Raw genomic sequence first — 7,500 nt, 5'->3', positions numbered from 1 at the left:
AATAATAATAATAATAATAATAATAATAACAATAATAATAATAATAATGATAATAATAATAATAATAATAATAATAATAATAATAATAATAATAATAATAATAATAATAGCAACAATACCAATAATACCTTGAATAATAATATCAATAACAGCTAATAACAACAGGAAATTTTCATTCTTACTATTATCATCATTATTATTATTAAAATTAGTATCATCATTATTATCATTATTATTAAATTTAGTATCATTAGTATTATCATTATCATTATAATCATTATTTTCATGATAATAATAATACAGATGATGACAACAATCATCATCATCATCATCATCACCATCATCATCATAATGATAATAACTATAGCTACTACAATCAATATCATTCTAATAAGAATAAGGAAAAGAATAAGAATGAAAACTATCGTTATTAATGTATCAACAATGGCAATTATACTAATAATCACAATGAAAACAAAAAACAGAAAAAATAAAAACAAAAACAACAACAATAACAATAATTATAATAATAATAACAACAATAATAATAATAATAAATGAAATTACAATAATGATAAAACTATATTAGTAATAATAAGAATAATAACAATAATAATAACAATATTAATAATAATATTAATAACAATAACAATAATAATAATAATAATAACATAAATAATATTAATAACGATAATAATAATGATAATAATAATAATAATAATAATAATAATAATAATAATAATAATAATAATAATAATAATAATAATAATAATAATAATAATAATAATAATAATAATAATAATAATGATAATAATAATAATAATAATAATAATAATAATAATAATAATAATAATAACAGAAGCAATTATTATTACTAAGAGTATTTACATTATCGTTAATAAAAATTATAATTACAATAAGACTAAAATAAGAAAGCTTATCATCATTATCAAAGTATTGACTATGACAATTTGACAAGACTAATAAACACAATAGTAACCATAATCATAATGGCATTGCTAATAATAATAATGCCAATAATAACAATAACAACAACAATAATAAAAATTGTAGTAGTAATAATAATAATAATAATAATAATAATAATAATAATAATAATAATAATAATAATAATAATAAAAACAGTAATAATAATGATAGTAATAACAATAACAACAACAACAATAATAAAAATAACATAACAATAATATCAACACTATATCAACATCAATAATAATATGCCAATTATACAAAACTAATAAACATAATAGTAACCATAATCATAATGGCATTGATAATAATAATAATGCCAATAATGACAACAACAATAATAATAACAAAAATAGTAATAATAACAAAAATAGTAAAAATAATGTTAATAACAACAACAATAATAATAATAATGAATAATAATAATAATAATAATAATAATAATAATAATAATAATAATAATAATAATAATAATAATAATAATAATAATAATAATAATAATAATAATAATAATAATAATAATAATAATAATAATAATAATAATAATAATAATAAAAAAAAAAATAATAATAATAATAATATAACAATAATGATAATAATTGGATTTAATAACAACAATAACAATAATAACAATACTACTACTACTACTACTACTACTAATAGTAATAACATAATAATAACAATACTACATCAACATTAGTATTAACATCAATAATAATAATAAAAATAATAATAAATAAAATAATAATAATAATAATAATAATAATATCAATCACTACAATAGTAATCATTATAATCATTATCATAATAATCGCAATTGTAATAATCATAATAATCACAATTGTAATAATCATAATAATCATGATAACAATAATAAAAAGAAAATAATACTAATAACAATAATAACAATAATACTAATAACAATAATAATACTAATAACAACTATAATACTTCCATACAATACCAAACAATAACAATAATAATTAATGAGGTACCCCTACTCTCTCCACCTTTATCTATCCTCCTACCTCTCCACTCCTCTTTCCCTCACTCCTCTTTCCCTTTTCTTTTCTGTCTCCTTCTCTCTTCACCTTTTCTTTTCCTACTCTGCCTCCTCCCCTCTCACTTCTAAATCTTCTTCAAAATCACTCTCCCCTCCCACTTTAAATCACTCCCTTCTTCTACTTTAATAACAAATAATGACAGTAGGCCTAACAGTAATAATATGATGGTGGTGATAAAAAAAAAATACTGAAGCCAATATTAACAATCATAAAAACAATAAGAATATCAACAATAACATTAATGATAGTGATTATTATGATAATAATTATAATATTAATAATAATAATAATAATGATAATGATAATGATATAATAATAATAATAATAATAATAATAATAATAATAATAATAATAATAATAATAATAATAATAATAATAATAATAACAACAACAAAATGACAATAATCATAATTATAATAATAAGAGTAACTGCTATCATTTTCTTCATCATTATCATATTTATTGTTATTTACAATACTAATAGAAATCTAAATGAAAAAAACTATTTTCCATATTCATGGAAATGGGTAAACAGGTGCAATAGCTATGACTAATAATTAATTCATTGGTGACTAAGGCCTTGTAAAACATCTTGATATGTTAACACAATTAACCTAATGCCAATGGGAAATGTTTTCATTTTAGTATTGTTTAGTTAAATGTTTCTGTACATAATTGGCTCTGCCACTGCTTAGCCACAAAAGAGACAATTAGTAGATGTGTGACCTCACCTTTCCTTGAAATACCAGGGAAACTCTTTTAGTAATGCTATCAATATCAACACTTATTTTTGTTATAACCATTATAATTACTATATTGTTATTGACATTACTAACAGCAGTATCAAATACAAGAAATTATTATTGAAAATCAAGGAAAAGGGTAAACAGGTGAGATAGATAGTTCTCATCATTGGCTCATTGGTGACTTTGCATTTGTGGAGCCATCTATGTGTAAAAATGATTACTAAATCAAACACACAGTGGGTATGGTAGGTTCGCACATGCCATCCCCGACTGCAGGTGGTTAACCCATTGGCGCCAGGTGTCACGTACGTACATGCCATGGCTGTTGTGGACCAAACGCCAGGGGCATCATGCCATGCCCATTCCCGCGCTACTGGCTCGTCGGACAGAGGTTCTTTTTCTCCAGAAGTAGCGGCTTCATTTATATGGTAAAGATTTTATGCAATGGCACCTAAAGTGAAGGTAAACCTTCAAAATTTTAATATTTTTATAAATTTTAGCAAAATAAAAGCTTTTAGGTGCTATATGTTGCTCACAAACTAACGATCGAGCCAGGCGCAAACTGCCGGTGCACGCCAACAAGCCGGTGCATACGTAAACTTGACAAAATTTTTACCCGTCGCTGATGGGTAAATAGACTAAACTCACAGTGGGTATGGCATATATGTACATACAATGCCTATTGGAATTAATAACAATAACAACAATAATAATAATAATAATAATAATAATGATAACAAAGACAGTAAAAATAACAATAGTAATAATTATAACAATAGTAGTAATATTAATAATAATAATAATAACAATAATAATATTAATAATAAAAATAACAATAATAATAATAATAATATTATCATTATTAATATAAATAATAATAATAATAATAATAATAATAATAATAATAATAATAATAATAATAATAATAATAATATTAATAATAATAATAATAATAATAATAATAATAACAATTATAATAATAATAACAATAACAACATTAATAACAATAACAATAATAACAATAACAATAACAATAATAACAATAACAATAATAACAATAACAATAACAATAACAATAACAATAACAATAACAATAATAATAATAATAATAATAATAATATTAATAATAATAATAATAATAATAATAATAATAATATTAATAATATTAATAATAATAATAATAATAATAATAATAATAATAATAATAATAATAATAATAATAATAATAATATTAATAATAATAATAATAATAATAATAATAATAATAATAATAATAATAATAATAATAATAATAATAATAATAATAATAATAATAATAATAATAATATCACTACTACTAATAATAACAATAACAACAATCTTCATCACCATAACAATAATGATAATAATAAAAAGTATGATGATGACAATATCAATAGCAAATCCAAAGGCACCTTCACTTTTTTTTTTTTTTTTTATGAAAATAATAGCTTTTTGGTAACTAATTTTTGCCAGCAAACTATAAAATGAGCCAGGCGCAAACAAGAAACTGCAGATGCATGCAAACAATACGTCATTATCCACTAGTTAAATAAATAAATAAATATATAAATAATAATAATAAAAATTTGGGCCATAGTGATCAACTGATGCAGTTTTATGCTCAGGATTGAATTATTGCAAGAGTCCCGTGAGTTTTTCGAACTCATATCATACTTAATCAGCTGGATCGGGGTGCCTCAAAATCTGGGCAGCAGTGTGACTTGTAGACCTGACCCACACTTTTGTTCAATACCAAGACTCCTTCTTATTATCCACATTCTGTTTTGCAATTTCCCAAGGTATATATTTGTCTTTTGTTATGTATCAAGATAGTACTGAACTATTTTCTTTGAGCAGACAAAATATTATTTATACTGGTAGTCTATATCTATGTGCAATAACTATTAAAATAAGTAACAATATGCTACTTCAGTTACTTTTTCATTCAATTTTCATTACACACCCTCCACCACCAGTAAAAACAGGCAGGAATAGCTAATTACACTTGGAAAAAGGATCATCCCAACAACTGGCACTTTTCCGAGCATGAATCATCAACTTTACATTCCACCCTCATCTATCAGTTGATATAATGCAAGTGCCCATTCCTAAAGGACCAGCAAGTCCAATCTCACCCCAAGAGCTTTGTGTACTCAAGGAATGACATCCACAGCAGCCACAACTCAGCAACGACATATCATGATGGCACTCCCGTCATCCCAGCCTTCAGCCCAATTTTTCCAAGACAGCAAATTCCTGTTGCTCACAATCAAGATTCAACAGCTTAGTAATTAATTCTGCAAAACGTTTCCTTCTTTATTATGCTAGTTGGGATCAATAAGAGTCCACTGATACCAAATATGGTGTGTTTTAACCCACTTGCAAAAGTACATTTTCTAGCTGAATATAATATTTTCTGGGCAGCTTCAAAATCGACACGCAGGCGAGTCCAGGAACCTGCCTGCGCATCCCCACCACGGGTGACAAAATCAGAGCACAAGCTCCGATCGAGCATCGTCCCAGTGGGACGCCGAATAATGTAGCACTTCAAATTCTATGGCACTTTTTTTTGTTTACATTTCTTTTGAAAACTAATAAAAAGGGCAGTAGAGAAGATGTAAAACTCAAAATTGCCAGATTTCCATGAGATTATATATGCAAGGGAAAGCAAATGAGCCAAAAAGAATTGTATTTGGTCATGATGTCAAAATAGACAAACAATAGAAACCAGTAGAAGCTGCCAATAGAAGTTAAACATAGGGGAAGTTAGTAAAAATTTAAATGAACTGGCTAGGATGTGCATAAGGTAGAAAAAAAATATTTCCAAAACATCAAAACAATAATGTAAAGAAGGATTTGATAGCAGTCTTAAATTCCAGCCAATAGTGAAAGGGTCGATCCTGCTGTCTTACAAGCTGCCCATCCTAGAAATATTGTTTCAGGTAAGAAATTACCCAAATTGGTACAAGGTCTAGATAATTGCCATGGCTTTCTTATACCAGAACATATGAAGATTTGGCAGACCAGGTGGTGGTATGGGTAGGGGGGGACCAAATGAAAGGGGGATTGGGGAGTGAAGCCCTCTCCCCTTGATATAATATAAACATGCCTACAATAACTAAGTTATGGAATGATTTACATAAACCTTTCCTTTTATCCTGCAATTCTTTGGTTCATTTCATGCCTACTCAGCTATGGGGCTCATATCCTAGCTATACTTTGCCTGCAACAGGAGTCTCCATGCTTACCAAGTTTTTAATCATAACATACAACATGCCCAACTAGAGTAATGTCTAGTGATTAACCTTGGCCTACCTCAGGCCTTTACCACTCAAGTAATAACCAATAAACCTGCCACATGTATTTCAGCATATACCAATATGCTAAAATATAACCAATAATTTTTACAGTAAGGACAACCTCCCCAGTGAATAAATCCCCAACTCCACGTCATAAAATTCATTTATCTAATCTAAGTTACTGTGACTGGGGGTGCCCTTCGACCACTGCTGAGAGGACAGTTAATGGGGTGATCCACCCAATACACCCCTGCAAACACTGTCCTTACTTTAGGAGTACCAAATGGATTTTGTGAACAGCACTTTCCACAATTTTTTCTTTAATAAGAGGAGCTACCATTTGTGTCTGTAGATTATTTCTTAAACTAATTAATGCGTCTTTTTGCCCTTTACAAGAATATCATCCTCAATAATTCATTACAGTACTGATGCACTTGCCAGATTAAGTCCCCAACTCCACATCAAAAAAATTATACATCAATCCAAGTTGCCATGACTGGGCTCTGCCTCCATCAACCCATGGGAAACATTGTCTTAACCTCATATGCACAGCAAGATAAAACTGAAACTCGGGAGCACTGAGTGGACTTTCGGTTATCTTTTTCCTTTATTTGTGGCATTATTGTTCGTGTCTGCAGATTATTTCTTGTGCCAAAGACTGCAACTTTTTGGCTTCTACAAGAATATCCTATTCATTTTGCTCTTCCTTTGTGTGTCAATACCATAAAGATTAGCCTCATCCTCAATTTTTTCCAAGCATAACCCACTTACGCGGGTATATTTTGAAGTTGAAAATATTTTCCAGGAGGCTACAAAACTGGCACACGGGGCCGGCCTGGAATCTGCCCACATGCCCGCTGCGGCCTGCAGCGTATTCGGAGCACAAGCTCCGATCCAATGTCACACTGGCGGAGCGCCTGGGTGTCTCATATATGGGACATCCGTCGTAAATGGGTTATTGAATCCTTACTGTAAAGATTATCCAATATAGCTTGGGCTGCTTCATGATTCACTTTCTAGGAGCAACCAAGGCCCACAGTTTCTATAAACTGTTATGACAAAATTTCAATAGCATCTGGCATAAACATTACTATGGGCCATTGCCAGTGGATTCTGAATTTTTGAAACATCTATATGTTTGAAAAACAACAAAATGAGATAGTATGGCTATTATAGCTATTTTGCTGATGTAACACAACCTTTAGATTGTTACTTAAAAATCTATTGAACTGTTATATTATTTCATGGCAAAAATACTACTGAAGAGAATTGTTTTAAAACTCATGTACTGCTTACCTTGCACTATAGGACAGTCTAAAGCTGAAATAATACCCTATCAACTAAGAACACTGTCACCTGCCACTTGTTAGCAATCCTCAC

The 7,500-nt window shown here is 27.8% G+C and overlaps 1 protein-coding gene across 1 annotated transcript in view; it reads right to left on the bottom strand.

Moving 5' to 3' along the window:
* LOC113825497 (CREB-regulated transcription coactivator 1 homolog) overlaps window positions 1-7,500 on the bottom strand; it is a gene marked incomplete at its 3' end in the record, with an annotated part of 11,001 nt that overhangs the window by 2,764 nt on the left and 737 nt on the right.

This window comes from Penaeus vannamei, chromosome 4 (assembly GCF_042767895.1).
Source record: "Penaeus vannamei isolate JL-2024 chromosome 4, ASM4276789v1, whole genome shotgun sequence".
Classification (NCBI taxonomy): domain Eukaryota; kingdom Metazoa; phylum Arthropoda; class Malacostraca; order Decapoda; family Penaeidae; genus Penaeus; species Penaeus vannamei.
This window is presented reverse-complemented; position numbering and strand designations above follow the sequence as displayed.